Consider the following 21,438-nt stretch of genomic DNA (forward strand, 5'->3'; position numbering starts at 1 on the left):
CTTATTGGCTTCCTCTCATAATCCCCATCAAAGATTCTAGAGTTAATCTCCATCAAGAATTCCAGAGTGGGAAACTAGAGGCCCACCCATGTTACTCGAATTAATCCCAAGCCCCATGCCCATTTTTCCATCCTCAATCTAAATTTGTGCCTGTCTTTCCACCAACATCCCATTGATGCTGCTCATTCTTCCTCCTCACACCAAAATACTCAACAGAAAATCCAAACCAAGCCAAACTGAACAACGGAGGCCAGTAACAAAACTTTTTTCACACTGACTTTTTCTACATATTGTAAAGGGTGAAATTCTAGAAATATGGACTATAATTAATGAACATCAGAGAGATACTTTAATAATTTATGCATAAAATAACTCGGATTATGCTTTGACAATATTATGACATCACATGTCTGGAGTTCTTTGGAACAAGTTGTCAATTTTTCTAACCCTTTTACTTTCTTCAATTTCTCATATCTTAACGTTGGTGCAAAAAGGGAATGATCCACTATCGAAATTTGGACTCGTAAAATAATTGTACTAAAAGCAGCTAAATTTCCCATACATGTGATTTCTATATCTGGAAAATTAACATAACTTGTAAAAGCTTCATCCAATTTTCCAAATGCAAGACCCCACAACCATCTGAACCAACACAATAATATTACAAGGAACAAGTGCATAACATATCGACTTTCCTTGAATAGATCCATTGGTAAATGAAATCCAAATCACGGGGAAGTAGTATTCCTAAATTGTATAAATGAAAAAAATAAACTCATTACTCACCTATAACTTGTTATAGTGCCTGCAAATTTCTATAGCAAAATATTTTGGATACAAACCACCCATAATTTTCCCTTCATTGTATTCAAGAGGGTAAGGGAATCGAACCTATATCTAGAGCATCATCCAAATGGTATTAATAAAGTGGGAGAGGTGTACCAAAGTAAATTTATTTTTTCACCTCCACTTGTACTCCTCCATGTCTTTATATGTCCACCTATTCTCCATAGACCATGAATTTATACACATGTTTATTTATCAAGAGATGGTGAAAGTTTTCAACACCTCGTTTTCTCTGAGACCCAGTAAAATGACTTTTGTCTGTTGTAGTAAAAGTTACCATTGAATTGAGATAAATATCCCTCTTTCAAAAACATAGAAAAAAATATAGAAACCAAATCCTCCATTAACAAAACCAAAAGGATTTTTCTATTTTACAAGTTATACTCCATTAACAAAACATAAAGGATTTTTCTATTTTACAAGTTACCCTAGCCTATTGCTATACTCCATTAACAAAACCGAAAGGCTTTTTCTATTTTACAAGTTACCCTAGCCTACTGCTATTGGTGGTGCTAGCTCTCAATTCCATGATGCATGTGATTATTCTTTAATTATTGCACATAGTTGCAGTCCAAGTGTGTCCTTACACTTAGATTTGTTAGGGAAGCTTCCTGAAAATATCCTCCATAAGATTTTAATCATGCAAAATCACAGTGCCAGGCTGCCAGCGATTATCTAACCACTATCAGTGATAAACTTCTTGCCAACTTCAAGGTCTGCGAATTCAATTTATTTATGTTATCTATGCAAGTGCCATAGGGTATTAATAACGTTTTAGGAAAATAATTGACCGTCAAAAATACGTTTTGAAAAATTTAAGACACATCACAAGATACGTTCATGTAAAATATTTAAACATATTTAACAACCAAAATGCCCAATGACGACCATTTTTCCCGTCAAATTCCAATCCTGCTACCCACCAATGGTCAAATTTTCTACAAACATCATGCTTTTTTGTGTTCTTGAAATGAAAAGTCAACAATGAATTGGCAAGTAAATATTATACTCTTTCTTAATGTGGAACATTATATTGCCATTCGCGGAACTAGTCACATGCCAAGATATTTGGTGAATCAAAATTCTCCACCTTCATTATCAAGGATGAGGGGGTCTTGTAAACCCACGCCATATTTTTTTGTCACATGTGTGAACCAAATATGATTTGGCACTCTATTACTCTATTTGTAAAATTGCGAGTTTGTGATTAAGCGGGGCCACATTTGAAAAGTCTGACACATCAACAAAAATTATGAAGCATTAAGTATTGAGAAATAAATTAAAGTTATATTATAATTATTATTATGCCAATAGGTATATTTATTTTGGAATAACGTTTTTAAAATTTTAATTTAGTTATCAATAATTATTAAGTGGATAGTAGAGATTTAATCTCCATAGAATATTCTAGAATATTTTTAGTAGTATACACAATTTTTTTTCGAAAGTAGCTATGTTTTTTTGTCATTTTAATTAAATTCATTAATTTAAAAAAATGTCATATGAATAAGTATCATTTGAAATACTCAATTGAGTTTAGCTTGGGTGGTTGGGGAAATAGTTGTGGGCCTCCCCACCCAAGTTAAAGTCTCATAAGTTGACATGTTGATGCTTTGGAATAGGGTAACTATGTTGCACTTTTAAGTGAGTCTATAAAATATAAAAAAATATTTTATATTAAATGAGTTAAAAACCAAGTATAAAAAAATATTCATATTAAATGAGTTATAGTTTTTTTGGCATGTAGTTTTTGTACGTCATGGTATTGGCCAATGATATTGTAACAAAGCCTATTTACAAATTAAGAATCTCAATGATAAAATTAGGTTGAATCTCCATGGTTAAGAATCTTGTTACTATATATATATATATATCTAATAGTTTTAAATAAAGTTATAATTTAATTAATTTTTATGATTTTTTTAATTTTAACAACTTAAAATGTATGATCAAATATTTTGATACTTATTATAAATAAACTATTAATTATATAACTAAATTTCTCTATTAAAAAAATATCATTATTTAAAAATAAATGAATATCGATATTTAATATCCATATTTCATACCATGTACTATTCATTTCTCACTGAATTCCAATTTTTTATGTTGTCTCTTAGTGAATTAATATAATAGTCAATTCCATAAGTATTTTAAACTCATATTAACGAAGTCTTAAAAAAATATGTTGCATCTTATTCAATCACAATATAATGTGATATATAATATCCATGCTTAAAAAAATGTAGTATGAGTTTTTCTTTGAATTCCAAGTATTCATTGGAAACAACAATATGCTTTTTCCAAGGAAAAAAGTGCAATTTTCATTAAAATTTTAAGAAAATTACATGTTGCAAACTAGCATGTATGAAATTCTTTCACTACTAACCAGTAACAGTCCAAAAGTCATAAGAAAAATATTTACATAACAGCCTTGTAAGACAATAAAAACAATGGCTACAGAAGCCATAAGTCTAAAAACCCCAACTCAAAAACTAGTATCTGCAAAAAGAAAAAAAAGAATGATCCCATAGATCATTCCAAGTGGTTGCCTTATCCTTCAATGAACGACCGATGGTAGATTTGGAAGAAAACCCCATCCATGTACTCATGAATCAACCGGTTTCCTCTAATCAGCTGCGCGGCCTCTTTGGAAAGAATATCAATGACTTCATTCCTTTCCCTGTATATATGAGAGCAGACAAAAAACTCAAACCGAGATTTTAAATATAAAGCATCCTCCAACAAATCCTTGAGTGTGTGCAAGTGACAGAGATAGATCCCATTGATCCAATTAATGATAAGCTGAGTGTCCTCAAAAATCTGAATCCTGTGGCAATTTTTCTCCCTAGCGAAAAGGAGGAGGTGTCTAAGGTTGTTTAATTTTGCAAAGTTGTTTGTTCCTCTCCCAAGACACACTTTCATTTTGAAGTACACATAATCATTTAAATGAAGGATTTCCCCCCCACCACAACCATCAGCCTGCACCGAGCCATCGAAGTAGACCCAAGGCAAACTTCTGTCTATGATCTCAGGGCTGATGACCCTGATAGAATGTTGAACCGGATCCTCAGGAATCATATTGAAAATAGACAGCATGTGATTGCAAGAGACAACCCAATGGATAGGCATCTCCTAGAATATCAGGTGGTTTCTAAACAGCCAGATACCCCAGCAAACAATGAGGGGAAGGTTCCTGACTTTCTGAGTGGCATTATTCGACCACCAACTATGTCAGGCATCATTAACATTCTAGCCTGCCCAATGAATATCAATAGAGAGCACGGTAGTAATGAGTGTCCATATTTCAGTCGAGGCCAGATAGTGGAGGAAAAGCTAGTCAGTATCCTCTGAATCAGCTTTACACATGCAGTAGCGGGAGGGGCCCTGTAGCATACGTTTTCTCAAGTTTACTTCAATAGGAATTTTATTAGTGAGGATGCACCACATGAAAAGGCGAGATTTGTGGGGGGCCTTCAGTTTCCAAAGGTGCCGCCATCACCAACATACCCCACCCAATACAAAACATATTTTGGTGAGTATCTACCATTTGGGACCTTTTCTCCAATAATATCATCAGCCCTATCTGAAATTTGGATGTTGGCTTCCTCCAAAGCCCCAAGAAACCAGAACCAAACCCTGCTCCATCTTTCCTCAATTCCCAGATTCTAGAAATCTAGCCAATGCAGCCTTGGCCAAGCTAGTCGCCCTACCACCGCAATGTGAGCAAGCTGAGTGAAGCCTGCCTCCCTCAAGGCCAGACACATTTCTCTAGGTAGGATGTGTGCATTCCCACTACCAACCCATGCATCCGAGTCAATTCTAACCTGTGAATCATCACCAATTTTCCAAGCCAAACCATCCTTGATAATGCCGAAAGAGTGGGCAATGAATTTCCAAATAATAGAGGCTCCCGTGATGCTTTGACAGGGTTTGTGGATCCATTCAGCAATAGATAAAGGGAAGATATACTTGTTGTAAACCACCTCCTTCCAGAGGCTATCAGAGGTTATAATTTTCCATCCCAACTTTTCCCCAAGGGATTTTGCAAAATCCTGGGGTTCCTTCAGCCCCCATCCACCCCACTTTTTAGGTTTTGCGATCTTGTCCCAGTTGACCCATGCAAAGGTATGTCCCAAGTTTTGTCCCCACCAAAGAAATCTACAACAGATCTGTTGAATTCTGCGTATAATTCCTTTAGGAATCCAAGCAAGGGACATCCGGTATACAGGAATTTCCTCCAGGACAGATTTTATCATGGTGAGCCTTCCGACTCGAGAGAGCCATTTTTGCTGCCAAATGTTGATATGACTTTCAACTTTTTCTAATAGCCACGACCAGCCAGCAATACAGTATCCATTCTGCTTCAGCTTGAATCCCAAGTACTTAAGACCTGAATCTAGCTCCTACCTGACGAATGCAAAGTATTGGGTAGCAAATCTTTGTTCATTTTGTAGACATGAATTGAAAATGATAGTTGATTTGTCATAATTCGGCTACATACTTGTCGCTTTACAAAACAGAGATAGGATGGACTTGAAACATGAGGAACCACGGAAAGAGCCATTTAAGAAAATAAGTAAATCATCTACAAACAAAATATGGGAGAGTACAATCCTGTCAGTGATCGAAACCCCTCCCATGGCTCCCGCTGAGCGCACATTTTTTAACAGTCTAGTTAAACCTTCCATAATTAGAAGAAACAACAAAGGAGAAAGAGGACATCCCTACCTAAGCCCTCTTTCAGCATGGAAGAAGCCCAAAGCCGCCCCATTAACAAGGACACTAAACGACACAAAGGTGAAGCAACACATAATCCAATTGATAAAAGGATGAGGGAAACCAATGTGTGTAAGAATGAGCTGAATGTAGGACCAACTCACGCGATCAAAAGCTTTGGATAGGTCAATCTTGAGGATAACAACCTTTTTTGAGAGAGTTTTGATAGAGTGAAGTGCTTCTTGAGCAGTACCAATCGCTTCATGTATCTGGTGGTGACTGAGAAAGGCAAACTGTTCCTTGGAAATCATCCTGGAAAGGATTGGCTTGATGCAGAGGGCTATAATTTTGGAGATAATCTTGTAGACACAATTGTAGAGGGAAATGGGCCTAAAGTCATCAAAGGTAAGGGGTTTTTCCACCTTAAGAAAGAGGGCTAGGAAAGTAGAGTTGAAAAACTCCAACATCCTACCTGATAACTAGCATTCCTCAATGGCAAGCAGAAGGTCCTGCCCAATGAGCTCAAAAAAGAAATTGTAAAATTCCATTGGCCAACCATCTGGCCCCCGACTCTTGTCTTTGCTGAAGCATTTCATAGCTGCTTCCAATTCCCCCAAAGTGACTGGATGATTTAGAGTCTCCTCTTCCTCCTCCTCAACAAACCTTGGCATAGCCTCCGCAACCCGGAGGATTTCAGTGATGGAGGTCCCCCTTGGGTCCTTATAGATGTTTGAAAAATGCCAAACTCCCATGTCAGCCAGCTGAAAGAAAGAACTAGCCTCTCTACCTGTATGGTCCTTCAGCTCCCAGATCGTATTAATAGATTTTCTACCTCTGGCAAACTGTTGAAAAAATTTTGTGTTCTTGTCACCCACCTTTAACCATAGCGCTTTGCTTTTTAGACGCCAGGTTTCCTCATTACTTCACAGTAGCCTGATCTTCTCTTTCTCTAGTTTAATTATATGGTCTTTTGCTTGAAGAGAGGCATATCTAGACAGCCCCGATGACTCAAGTTGTTTTAACTCCCTTTCAATCTTATTTAACTCCTCGCCTTCCCTTTTTTGCTTGGCCTTTGCCCATCTGATAGTTTTCTCTTTTAAATAGGATAGGTTGTTTGATATAACCACTGCTGGAGGGGGTCCAGAACCCAGATTGCAGTGGATCCAATTTTCCCTGACGATAACAAGGAAATATTCCTCATTTAGCCAAGAAGCATTAAATTTGAAAGGTGATCCAGGTTTGAAATTAGCATCCTCAATTTCAAGGAAAATCGGTGAATGATCCAAGTATCACCTCGAACCCACCCATTTTCGAACGTGTGCAAGGCGATGAAGTAAGGGGGTCTTGATTAGGAAGCGATCGAGCCTTCTAGCTAGGGCATCCACCCCCGTTCTGTGGTTCCACTAGGTCGGCATGATACGTGCCATGTCAATGTCTATTAGGTCATGGAAATCCAACAAATTCTCAAAAAAACTTGTTAAATAGTTTGACTGAGCTCTATGCCCCCAGGATTCTGTGAGCCCAAGTGATAAATTGAGGTCACCACCAATAAGCAGGTTCTCAGCTTGCTTAAAATCCCCTGGAGAAGGTTCTCCCAGTAATCCTCCCCATTCTGGAAGGGCCCATAGATGTTTATGACCCTCAGGGGGATATTGAGCGAGATGGAGGAGATATCTACTCCCAGAAAACCATTACCACCCCAAGAATTTGTAACCTTAATCGATTTGTTATTGAAACCCAAGGCACAACCCCCTGATCTCCCTCTCACATCCAGAAAAAAGAAAACCCAATCCGGCAAGAAGGATTTTAGGGCTTTGTTGATAAGGTAACCATCGCCTAGGGTTTCTTGCAGTAAGAGAACATCCAACTTTTCCAACATACACAGTCTTCTCAACACCAATTTTTTATCTGGGCTAGCCAAACCCCTGCAGTTAAAAGAAAGGCACTTCATGGGGAAACCTTCGCAGGGTTCCCCTTTTCTCTAAGGACCTGATCTATGGGAGACTGAATACCTGAAGCCACTTCAATGCTGGCCCTTTTGATAGCTTTAGACAGACACGGTTGTTTGCCCTAGGGGGCCTTTGGGGGTAAGGATGGGTGAGGGTCCTCATCCAATCTGAAAGAGTGTAGGGTGGGAGGTAAAGAGCGTAGGTTATACTGGTGGGAGGCGCTAGAGGCCGAGTTCCCCTTGGAACCTTGAGAAAGAACATCCTGATCAATAGGGAAAGGGGTACAGAGGGAAGGTGAAGGGGCAGAAGCCACAAGACAGATAACGGGGCTTAGCTTGCTGACCTCAGAAACAAGACCCACCATACATACAGAAGATGAAGAAACAGATAACATACAATATTTTGTAAACAGAGGTTGGGGAGGAGAAGAAGTACCTGAAAACAAAGCAATATCTCTCGCACGTGCTCTGGTAATCGGTGCAGCAGAGGTCCAGGTGTCCATCTCAGACTGCCCCACTCCAGCCACTCCCTATTCCTGCATCAACTCCCCCTGTAGAGCAGCTTGAGCACCTTCCATCCTCGACTCAGTTTGAGTACCTTCTGAGGCAAAGAAATTTGGAGGACTCGGCCTATGCCCGATTATCAAGGGGTAATATTTGTAGAGATGGCCAACCTCATGGCACCTCTGACACCTGAAAAGGATGCCCTCATATTCCAACTCATGCCATCTGATAATGTACCCCATTTGAAATCAGTAGCTCTCCACAAGTCCTTCGCGGGTGTCCAAATGGACGAGAATTCTGGCCATTGCCAGACAACCAGAATCCAGATAAGTTCTTTCATGTTCAAGGTAAGTCCCCAAATCATCCCCTATACATCTGAAGATGTCTTCTGACCAGAACTGCAGCAGAAGCCCCGACAGTTGAACCCAAATCGACCCAGCCCCCAAATTTTCCTTTTCCGGATCAAAGAGAGGTGACCAGCATTTTAGCAGGATGGGGGTCATTTTCAAGATGCCAATAAGGTGTCAGCACCCAATTCACCTACTTTGCCTCCAAACAAATAAGGGAAAACCAACCCCTGTGTTGTGGGGAAAAGTATCCGACTCGGATGACCCTATCCCTACTCTAAAGGTGACAGTCTTTAGCAACAACTGAAAGTAAAGCTTTAATGTTTTCCTTTATGAAAGTACAGAGAGAAGGAAGAAAAGATTAACCAACCGGTGTCTTTCGCTTTTGTCGATCCTTATCCTCTCTCTTTATCTCTTGTTCCCAGCTCCTTGCTCTCTTTGCCGGTCCAGCTACACACAGATCCTGCACAACAGAGAGAAGAAAACTACAAGATACATGTACTCATAACTGATGCATGGATTAGAGTGAATCAAATATACAAGTAAATACAATACATCAATGCAATACAAGTATATAGGAGAACATTTAAAGCTTTATTGATAAAAGTAACAGGGTTCTGAGAAGGTTACAACCATCAATGGCTCCAATCCAGCAGCGCCTCCCCAGCAGCAAGAAGTCTCCTCTTCACCTCTGGAAAAACAATCACCCAATAGCTCTAACTGTAAACCAACAGCACTTCCTTACTTTGCACAAAATTCCAGCCTCCCTAGACCTCATAGAAGAGCTCTATATATAGGAGAGAAGAAGAAAGGATGAGTCAGCTTGAGACTGACATAAAGCTGCCTTGTGTCCTCTCCCTCTTCAGTTAAACTTCAGTTCTTGAGTCCACTTGGAGATCCTTGCTTACACATGGAGATCAAGTACCTCTTACTCATCACAGGGCGAATCCCATGAACCAAGTGTCAGTTTGGAAGCTTCCTGGGCAATTGACACCTTGCAGAATGACTGTGCCACTTGGCCAATCTCGCCCAGCGCAAGTAGCCTTCATTAGATTTGACTTTCAGCGCAGGTACAAGGAGGAGCAGTTGCATTCCAGCGCAGATGCTCAGTGGAGCAGCTGACATGATGCAAAAATAGCCTGTTTTTGAGTGTTTTCAGGTGGAGAACTGATGGGAAGTGCTGTGGTTTGCTGACCTTGTTCTTCTAGGGGTATGAACAACATGTTTAGGGACTGAGGATCCCTGTAATTATCGACATTTCATGCTCCATGTTACGAGGCACAAAAATGTCTATAACAGTTGCCCCCTAAAGTATGAGGCCGTTTATCGGGTGAAATGCTTTATCCAGAGGGTCCGAAGTTCATTCAAGCACTGAGAGGTGCCCTGTAATACAATACAATACAATACATTATTTTTCATTCTGTTTTCATGATCTAGCTGAGGCGGGTATTCCCATGCTCAGCTTTATAAATACATTTTGGTACATAGAACAGACGATCGTCTGATGGTAGACTGATAATTTTCTGCTGAAATTATCATCCTTTGAGTAGGATGATCATCTGCTGCAATGATGTACATGACAAATGCTTTTATATTTCCTGAATGTGTATCGTAGCCCGGATGGATGAAACTAGATCCGGGGTCTTCAAACTCATTCGATCTTCACTCTAAGTACAAGTCGATCCATGTGAGAATTTCGCTGAAGTCGAACATGGAAAGACATCGCTTGATTACCGGTCAATGATGAAAACTGTTAACAAGCGCGAGAGGAATCACCGATAATGATAATGACCCTCAAGGTACTGCAGTACAATTCACGTGGCGTGAATAAAGGACTTGGCGTCGAACGCCACGCAAAATCTTCTGATCGAAGGTCATTGATGTATACATGTCGCCGGAAGTGAGAAACTTGCCATTGAGGCATGCAAGCTTCAAAGTACTGATGGGGTTGTTCCTAGATCAACTTCTTGGATAATGAGCTGAAGTCGACAAGAAGCGATCCGTCAAAGGAGGGCCTTAATGAATCCCACATCAATGACACGGAACGGAGCTAATGATTTTAGTGGAGGTGAAAACAAACTGTGATATATGATTCAGGGTGGCGATCATGAATGGATGAAGGATAATGTATGGCAGTGGATGGGACACGGTTGACACTTTCAGAATGACCCCTCTTGAACATATAACGACACTGATGCGATGGATCGGTAGCATTACCCCAAATGTGAATGGTTTGGCGAAGACCATGGTGATGAGACCGGTGAATGAAACAACCCAACCCGATGTGGAACGGAGGAAAAGTGTCATGTTCAAGAGTGACTTGCTACCATTAAGCTTTGATGTTCTCCCAATTTTTCCCCAGTCATTTCTGACCAGTACCTCTTTATTTTTGTCAAGCTTGAGGAGGATAACATATGCTTGTTCTATAACCTGCCCTTCGGGCAAGCCCATCGCTATGATTTAACGAGCCTAGCGATAGGGAAACTCGTTCTCGTCTAAAGACAAGTTTGTCGCTATTTAATCATTTTAACGAGTCTAACGACAAGGAAAACTCGGTCCTTTTCATTTTTAGAGAGTCTGAAAAGGTACAGAAAGTTAACTCCATAATTCCTTTTTCGTCATCTAATCCCTTAAGTCCGAAAAAGTATAGAACAATACAGAAGGGATGAGTTTTCGATTGCTTTAACGAGCCGAACAAAACAAGCGCTCGATCTTTTTGTGCAATAATCCCTCAGGTCCAAAAAGATTAAAATCTAGAGGAGGGATAGCTCTTCCGGTCGCTTTAACGAGCTGGAAGGCCAAAACTCGGCAAACTTTTCATATTTTACGAGTCAGTGAAAAGAGCTCAAAGAAGACTCGTCTTTTGAGGAACGAGTGATAAACAGGGATAGCAGCAGATTCCAGGTACAGGTTGGAATTTTCCAATCACGGCAGTGTCTCAAGGATGGCTAGGTGAAATCACTCTTCGCAGCTGTTTCTCAAAAGAGGTAAACACACAAATGGAGGTGAATGATCGGCCAAATGAACAGTGGAGGTGACGATGCACAAACACGACCAAGGCTTTTATGGCTGATGAATTTACGATCTCAAAAGGTTATTTACCGGTTCATTTTTTCTGAATGAGCTTGAACTCTGAAGGGAAGCCTGCTCATAAACTTATGTTTATTTTTTAACGAGCATGAACTATGCGCTAAAACTGCTCGGATCTTGCGTTTATTTTTTAACGAGCATGAACTATGTGCTAAAACTGCTCGATATACCAGTCATAATAAGAACGCCTCCTGTGAGATAGCTATTTTTTAAGGAGCTTTATCTCACGAAGCTATGCTCCAATTTGGCAAGTTTTTACCTTTTCCCCACAGGCTTTCTTCATGCAAGGTCGGAAACGGCTAATCCTACGAGTTTAAAGGGTTAGACCTACAGGTTTAAAGGGAGGACCTAAAAATTTAAAAAATAAATAGTCGTCCCTTGCTTACATTCCAAAAGTTTGCATGCCCCCAGGTATAGGATAGAATTTCGAGGCTGCCCCTCCTCTCCCCTACCTCTGCTTTTCTTTGGGTGTTCACAGCTACTTCTCATCTTGCTAATCTAATGTTAACGATACTAGTCTTCTCGTTATTTTAAGGGGTCTTATGCGATACTCAGGCTTCCCGTCGGCCCAACTTTTAACGAACAGCTATTTGTGACAAGAGAAGAACACTACTGAGACAAAACATTGGTATTATTGAGGGAGGCTTGCTTCTTTCTTATTATCCGAAGAGGGTTCTATTTGCTGCCGCAAATCAATCTCTTTCTTCGGCGATGCCTAACATTAGGTTACTAAAAATGGTGGCCGCCTGTTGTAACAATAGAATCTCTTTCTTTGGAGGCTGCCCCTACTTATCCTTCAAAACATATGATTCAGGGTGGCGATCATGAATGGATGAAGGATAATGTATGGCAGTGGATGGGACACGGTTGACACTTTCAGAATGACCCCTCTTGAACATATAACGACACTGATGCGATGGATCGGTAGCATTACCCCAAATGTGGATGGTTTGGCGAAGACCATGGTGATGAGACCGGTGAATGAAACAACCCAACCCGATGTGGAACGGAGGAAAAGTGTCATGTTCAAGAGTGACTTGCTACCATTAAGCTTTGATGTTCTCCCAATTTTTCCCCAGTCATTTCTGACCAGTACCTCTTTATTTTTGTCAAGCTTGAGGAGGATAACATATGCTTGTTCTATAACCTGCCCTTCGGGCAAGCCCATCGCTATGATTTAACGAGCCTAGCGATAGGGAAACTCGTTCTCGTCTAAAGACAAGTTTGTCGCTATTTAATCATTTTAACGAGTCTAACGACAAGGAAAACTCGGTCCTTTTCATTTTTAGAGAGTCTGAAAAGGTACAGAAAGTTAACTCCATAATTCCTTTTTTGTCATCTAATCCCTTAAGTCCGAAAAAGTATAAAACAATACAGAAGGGATGAGTTTTCGATTGCTTTAACGAGCCGAACAAAACAAGCGCTCGATCTTTTTGTGCAATAATCCCTCAGGTCCAAAAAGATTAAAATCTAGAGGAGGGATAGCTCTTCCGGTCGCTTTAACGAGCTGGAAGGCCAAAACTCGGCAAACTTTTCATATTTTACGAGTCAGTGAAAAGAGCTCAAAGAAGACTCGTCTTTTGAGGAACGAGTGATAAACAGGGATAGCAGCAGATTCCAGGTACAGGTTGGAATTTTCCAATCACGGCAGTGTCTCAAGGATGGCTAGGTGAAATCACTCTTCGCAGCTGTTTCTCAAAAGAGGTAAACACACAAATGGAGGTGAATGATCGGCCAAATGAACAGTGGAGGTGACGGTGCACAAACATGACCAAGGCTTTTATGGCTGATGAATTTACGATCTCAAAAGGTTATTTACCGGTTCATTTTTTCTGAATGAGCTTGAACTCTGAAGGGAAGCCTGCTCATAAACTTATGTTTATTTTTTAACGAGCATGAACTATGCGCTAAAACTACTCGGATCTTGCGTTTATTTTTTAACGAGCATGAACTATGTGCTAAAACTGCTCGATATACCAGTCATAATAAGAACGCCTCCTGTGAGATAGCTATTTTTTAAGGAGCTTTATCTCACGAAGCTATGCTCCAATTTGGCAAGTTTTTACCTTTGCCCCACAGGCTTTCTTCATGCAAGGTCGGAAACGGCTAATCCTACGAGTTTAAAGGGTTAGACCTACAGGTTTAAAGGGAGGACCTAAAAATTTAAAAAATAAATAGTCGTCCCTTGCTTACATTCCAAAAGTTTGCGTGCCCCCAGGTATAGGATAGAATTTCGAGGCTGCCCCTCCTCTCCCCTACCTATGCTTTTCTTTGGGTGTTCACAGCTACTTCTCATCTTGCTAATCTAATGTTAACGATACTAGTCTTCTCGTTATTTTAAGGGGTCTTATGCGGTACTCAGGCTTCCCGTCGGCCCAACTTTTAACGAACAGCTATTTGTGACAAGAGAAGAACACTAATGAGACAAAACATTGGTATTATTGAGGGAGGCTTGCTTCTTTCTTATTATCCGAAGAGGGTTCTATTTGCTGCCGCAAATCAATCTCTTTCTTCGGCGATGCCTAACATTAGGTTACTAAAAATGGTGGCTGCCTGTTGTAACAATAGAATCTCTTTCTTTGGAGGCTGCCCCTACTTATCCTTCAAAACATATGTTTTAATGGGTGAGGCTTGTCTTCAAAGATGGTTACTACTTGCTACAGCAAATGGTCCTCATCCTCGGTATCCTGATTATCTAGACAAGGGGAGCGAGAAGCAGATTATCTCACTCGCATAACTTTGACAAAAGAATATTATTCTAGAACAACCCCTCTTCCACCGCCGGACGGGGTACGGACTAGTCCATTCTTCTGCGGAAATTCTTCCTTATACCCAGGGTTTCTTCTGCCCGAAGCAGACCAGGGTGCATGCCCCCTGGGTTCCAGTCTTTCTTTCCGAATCACTCGCACTCATCGGGAAGGAGGACTGGGGGTGGAGGCGAATCTTGAGTGAACAGACCATTTAGGATTGGTATTTGACTATTTGCGATGCGAGATCCCAGAAATGAAAGTTGGTCTACGAGCTTGACCACCCTTCCTTCATGTGGAAAACACATTACTCTAAAGAGTGAGGAGACTATCGCTCCCATGCAATAAATATAGTCACGTCCAAGGAGTAGGTTATAATCCAAGGGTCCCTGGACGACCATCACGTTTAAATTGACGGTCTTCCCTTTCAATGTAACAGGTACATTGGGGAGGATTCCTAATGGTCGACTGGTTCCTTTATCAAAACCTGAGAGATTTCTTAACTCAGGTAAAAGCGCTGGGGAACCCAGTGCTTTCCAAGCAATAGAGGAAAGGATACTCACAGACGCCCCTTCATCAATGATAGTACCAGCCATAATCATTCTATAGATCTGGACAATGATTCTGAATGGTATACTGGCTGGTAACCGGGGTCTGCCTAGTTGATTCCAATCAAAGGATACAACCAGGTTGCTTGGTGGTGGGACCGAATATACGGTCGGGTATGACCCTGATGATGTTCCTTCCTGCGATAAAGGAATGGGCGCATTGCCCTGACGCTCATCAGAGTCGGTGCTGATGAAAAGAACCTGGATGGTGTCATCCTTATTCTCTTCAGTGAGGGTGTCGCATGAAGCTGACTCTTCGGCGACGGTGTCATTTGAAGACGGGTCTTCAATGACGGAGTCATTGGATGATGAAACCTCTGAAGGAAGAACTGGGTCAACTGCTGTTTCGACCTTTAGACTTTCGTCTGGTCTGGATTCAGTAGGTTCATTCTCAATGACCGACACTTCAGCTGACCACTTGAGCGGGTCAACTGGATTTTCAACTATCGAGGGATTAGGCGCGAGTTTTTGGTATCCAGGAGGAAGTCGCAACGGTGAAACCGGGTGATCTTCCAAAACTCTCTTTGCCTCATCTAAGAATGGACATTTGTGGATGGCATGATTGCCTTCACACAATAGACAGGGTGATCTTGGTCCCCTTCTTCGTCCTTCACTCTCGTTAGTTGACGGACTGCAATCAACATGACAACCAAAGGTTGATGCTACCGGATTGTGCAACCTTGGGGACCAGTCCCTTAGTATCCGGGGAATACAAGGACAATCACGATGGAAGTGGATCCCTTTGCAAATGACACATGGCGATTTAGGCCCGGTCGGTGCAGTGTGTGGGTTTTTGTCAGCTTTCTTCTGCTTGCCCCCAGTCGCCTTCGCCAGAGGCTCCTTCTGCTTCTTTTCTCTCTTCTTCTTTTCCTTCTTCTCCTTGGGAGGCTGACTCTTGCCAGCTCTACCTTGCGAAGATGAAGGATCAGAGGAAGTATCGTAAGAAGTGGAAGGCTGGTGGGTAGTTCTAGATTGTTCTGACTGTTGATTCGACTGCTCAGGATTAGTGGCGATCTGGACTACATTAGTTGAAAAGAGCCATACAGGTAGGCCGATTGTCAATCCTGGAAGTGACAATGTTGCCATATGAGGCGCACCAACATCTCCCCAAGAGGAGAAGGGATTTGGACTTCCGCCAAGGTTACTTCCTTGGTTGGTGGGCTCCATACTTTTCAACTGAAAGATCAACGTGGGAATAACAGGTGATTATGTTCCGCTTAAAATAAATTTTATTAACGACGCTTTTAGACACAAACTTGCTTTTTCATGTTTTAAGAGTCGAGAAAAAGCTAAAGATGACTCTAGTCGACTTCGATGTATTAACGAGCCCGAAGTGACAAATGCTCGGTTGGACTTTTTCAGTTATAGAGTTTGAAAAAGGCCAAAAGAAACTGCTCTGGAGATCTAGGCAGAGGGTATGCCAAACCTTTCGCGAAACCACAGAATACGTTTTACGGTACGGGTGGTCGATCTTCGTGAATCCTGTGTTCACTGCATCGCGATCAGTAGGGCGGCCGACACGGCTTCCTAAGGATAAAGGATAAATGCCTATAGGGGTCTCCCAATATACGCGACGGTACGCGGGAGCACAAGTCCGTATTAGTGCCACCGACTCTCAGGAGGAATCACCCACCTTCGTAGAGATCAACAGTCACTATGTTTAACGACGCCGGAACACGTCTCTACCTAGACCTCTAGATGTTTGCGTTATGTTACAAAGCGTTGTTATGTAAATTGGATTTATTTTAATGTTGATCTTGCTTAGCAGTTTGCCTTTAAGGATCACCACGAGATGTATATATACAACTTCATAAATGCAATCTAAGATGAGAAGCAAAACTTTTCAATCTTTCAACTTTGAAAACCTTAATCTACTGAGGGAAAAGAAAGACACAACTTTTCGCACAGATCATAGAACACACACTAAAATGCAAATTTTCCTAAATCGTCAAGCACACAGTCAAATGCAAATATGCACAATGCATGTATTTCTTTTCGTTATCCTTAATGTTGATGTAAGACAGAAAGGAAAACTGTTGTATGACTTTTGAATCTAATTTCAAGCGAAAAATAAACAAGCTTGTCCAAAATCAAAAGACACCTTAAGATCGACTTGTTTAGACACTGGAAATGTATAGATTCAAACCATAAAATGAAAAACAAACAAACTCAAACAGCCATGAACAGTAATAAAACTAGCTCTTAAGATCACAAAGACACTTTTACAGTTCAGGATCTAAGAGGTCACCGCTATACTGGTTCGCTTTTCACAATGGGAAACTGTAACTGAAGCAAGAAATACTGAAAGAACACTCACAGTTTCATCACACAACTGAGGCGGAATAATGTCAAGGAAAGCTGGTTTACAGCAAGTACAATGACCAGCAATCAGCAGAAAAAATCAGTGAAAACAGGGCTAAGACACAGTGGGAAACCTCAGGAAGACATAGCCTAACTGGGTCAGCGCAGGCTCTGGTCTGTCAAATTGACTCTCAGCGCAGTTCCCGAAGGGAGTACCTGTGCTGAAATGCAGACTGCCTGTGGACAGCCTGCACTGAGACACGAGAGTTGCGTTTACAAGGATTTCCGGGTCATAAAAAGCTCAAAAATGCACTGTTTTTGCTGAAATAAAAAGCTATAGGTCAAGTACAGGCTAAGGGATGATCAAGAGGATGAAAAGCTATCACAAAGAGTACAAGAGTCTTTTGTAGATCAGCTCTTCAAATCATGAATCTGCTCAGAAAATGAGCAAGAGTAGCAACCCCTCTACTTCGCTTTTGATATAGTCAAAAGCTTTTCGATTTGGTACTCTTTTCTTCAGGAAATGAATAGAAAAGATACTACAAACACCAACAAGATACTAGGCTCCCCAGTGGAGTCGCCAGTTTGTTGTGGGGAAAAGTATCCGACTCGGATGACCCTATCCCTACTCTAAAGGTGACAGTCTTTAGCAACAACTGAAAGTAAAGCTTTAATGTTTTCCTTTATGAAAGTACAGAGAGAAGGAAGAAAAGATTAACCAACCGGTGTCTTTCGCTTTTGTCGATCCTTATCCTCTCTCTTTATCTCTTGTTCCCAGCTCCTTGCTCTCTTTGCCGGTCCAGCTACACACAGATCCTGCACAACAGAGAGAAGAAAACTACAAGATACATGTACTCATAACTGATGCATGGATTAGAGTGAATCAAATATACAAGTAAATACAATACATCAATGCAATACAAGTATATAGGAGAACATTTAAAGCTTTATTGATAAAAGTAACAGGGTTCTGAGAAGGTTACAACCATCAATGGCTCCAATCCAGCAGTGCCTCCCCAGCAGCAAGAAGTCTCCTCTTCACCTCTGGAAAAACAATCACCCAATAGCTCTAACTGTAAACCAACAGCACTTCCTTACTTTGCACAAAATTCCAGCCTCCCTAGACCTCATAGAAGAGCTCTATATATAGGAGAGAAGAAGAAAGGATGAGTCAGCTTGAGACTGACATAAAGCTGCCTTGTGTCCTCTCCCTCTTCAGTTAAACTTCAGTTCTTGAGTCCACTTGGAGATCCTTGCTTACACATGGAGATCAAGTACCTCTTACTCATCACAGGGCGAATCCCATGAACCAAGTGTCAGTTTGGAAGCTTCCTGGGCAATTGACACCTTGCAGAATGACTGTGCCACTTGGCCAATCTCGCCCAGCGCAGGTAGCCTTCATTAGATTTGACTTTCAGCACAGGTACAAGGAAGAGCAGTTGCATTCCAGCACAGATGCTCAGTGGAGCAGCTGACATGATCCAAAAATAGCCTGTTTTTGAGTGTTTTCAGGTGGAGAACTGATGGGAAGTGCTGTGGTTTGCTGACCTTGTTCTTCTAGGGGTAAGAACAACATGTTTAGGGACTGAGGATCCCTGTAATTATCGACATTTCATGCTCCATGTTACGAGGCACAAAAATGTCTATAACACCCTGGACATTGTCAAAACCATAGGAAGTTGCTCCATCACATTGCCCCACACCTCCACAATCCATTTCTTCAATCGTCCCAGGGAGTAGTTCCTACCACGGACCCTTCCCACCAGCATTGTGCTTTCTGTCAGTGACACTTTGTCCATACCTATACCTTCCCCAAACACCAGCAAATGACCCCTCTCTCTTGATTTCGACAATTTGGATTTCTTGTCAGCCTTTGCCCTTTAACCCTAGGTTGTATTTTGTTGCCGTTTGGCTCCCTGGGGGTTTTCATCCGAGTCCGAGGCACGAGCCTCTTCCACCTCAGAGTCCTTGCTTGCAATTCCATCAAAATAACTGGAAGGCAGAGTGTTACTTGAGGAAGCTAAGCTTAGAAAACCTTCTGAGAAAAAATCCTGACTGCATACGGGAATGTTCGCCATGTCGTGAATCTTCGCTAGTCGGGTTGAACCATGCCCCAAACCATAGGACCCTTCCAATGAAACCCCCACTCTACTATGAAAAATATTGGCATGGTGGTTTTGAGTTGTCCAATTTTGTAGCTCCGACGGCGACGAGATTGAAAGAAAAGGCGAGCTCGTGCCTTCTACTAGGTGAATAAACCCTTCAGCCACTGCCTCAGCCGGTTGAGAAAGGCCCAGACCCTGCAGAGACTCCTCCATATCAGCCATCCCTGACACTAAGTCATTCACTTGCTCTTCCGGTAAAGAGGTTGAATCCGGTTTATGCCCAGCCCATGACATGGGTCGTGATTCCACCCAGATGTCTGAAGGCGTTAAACTATCCAAGGAATAATAAATTAATTCCTCCTCCATTCATTAACACACAATAAACAATGGTAAAACGTCATTCAGTCTTGGGAAGTGTCGAGAAACCCTGGTCAAAACCCTTAAAACTGCGATGTAACCCTGCACAGCCTTCGTTACTTCACTGAGACCACCATGGGATCCACGAAAACCCCAAGACAAACTGAGGATGTCACACCAACTGTTAAGGAAAAGGATAAACCAGAGCAAGAGAAAAACGATGATCAGTGCAAGTAAAAACAAACCAAAGGCTAACCGACAAAACCTTTGAAAAATGTTTTCCACTCTTCACGGCTGCCCCGATGAGAACCCATGTGCGCACAGAGGCACCGGTCCATTCCCCATGGGAACCCCTATCCAAACCTTGAGCTGTTGAAAACTAAACCAGAGAAAAACCTAGGTCTGGCATCGAACCCCCTTGCCAAAATTTTTGAAAAATCACCGGAGCCATTTTTTTTTTGCCCCCCGAAACAACAATATGTTGTATATGAATAAAATCAATATACTAGCAATTGCCTCTAAAGGTGCAAAGGTACACTAAAGGAATAGAATATTTGGGAAGATTGTCTTGAAAAATTTAATCACTAAATATAAAAACTCTTATTTATAATAGAATAAATATTATAAAAATATTATTTGGAAAAACATTGAGATATATAAAATGTATGACTTCATGTACATCTGACAAATCAACTTGGTGTAGTATGTATTACATTGAGATAAAATGGATTCAATGAATGACAAATATCTCTAGTAGATAATGCTAACATTATTGCAAAGTGGAAACTAAAGAATCAACCAAGTGTCATAGATGTGTAGTGACAACAAATTTAGTGAGGATGATGATTTTTGTTTTCACCCATGCCAAGGATTTTCTTCATATAGTGTATATTTAATAATGGATCGACTTAATCCTAGATTTATTATGCTCGGCTGCTCCCACACCCCACTCAATTTTGGGATAGCTAGATGCATCGAGCCTCTCCAAAAACATTAGATGTTCCACACCTAGAAACACTACTATCTCATTGCATTGGTGAATACATAGTCTTCGAAAATGGCAGTGATTCTTAGCTCTGTTTCTTTACACCAGCTGACGTTTAGTTGTTCCAAAACTCAAGTAAAAGAACAAAAATGGGGTCATTTTCAACAAAGGGCGTCAAATTTATATGACTTCCAAATTGCCAACAACATCACTGACACGTCATTTAAATTTGTAGAGAGAGCATTTTTTAATTTAATAAAATTGTTTACAATATTACTTATTGCAAAAAATTTCATTCCAAGTGCCATGAATAGATTCCACTATTGAATGAATGCACATAAGGTCTTCCAAACTCTCTAATGCAAGTGCCATGAGGTGAGCCCACTATTCACAACCTATGCATGAGCACAAAGTGTTGACAAACCTTGCCACAGGTGTGTCACACCTTGCTAGCTATCTTTTCTCCACCACATGGTGCCGCCAAGCCTATACTTTTACCAGGGCATGAGAGTGATCCTCAGCGAGGTCCTAGAGCCCATCGACTCATTCTCGACGCCAAATAATGGGTCCTCCTGCGAGAACCCAATAATCTATTTGACATTACTTCAGGAATGAGGCTAGTATTCTTTTTACCAGGAAAGTACAAAAAAATTTGGATTACAAAGAGAAACCTTCTATTTCAATGGTTTCTTACTTGTTGATGGAAATTTTTCGTTGCAGCATTTGGTTATGTCCAGAGTAAGATGACTAATGAAAAATTACACAGATTCTCTAATGGAAGCTAATATGTTGGTCAAAAGGTCAAAGTTGAAAGAAGAAGCAAGGGAGAACATAGAGAAGGAACATCTGACATCTTCAGAAGTGAAGCTTGACATTTTGGT

Source organism: Pinus tabuliformis, chromosome 5_2 (genome assembly GCF_031772625.1).
Source record: "Pinus tabuliformis cultivar Carrire ecotype Pingquan chromosome 5_2, CPIR1, whole genome shotgun sequence".
Classification (NCBI taxonomy): Eukaryota; Viridiplantae; Streptophyta; class Pinopsida; order Pinales; family Pinaceae; genus Pinus; species Pinus tabuliformis.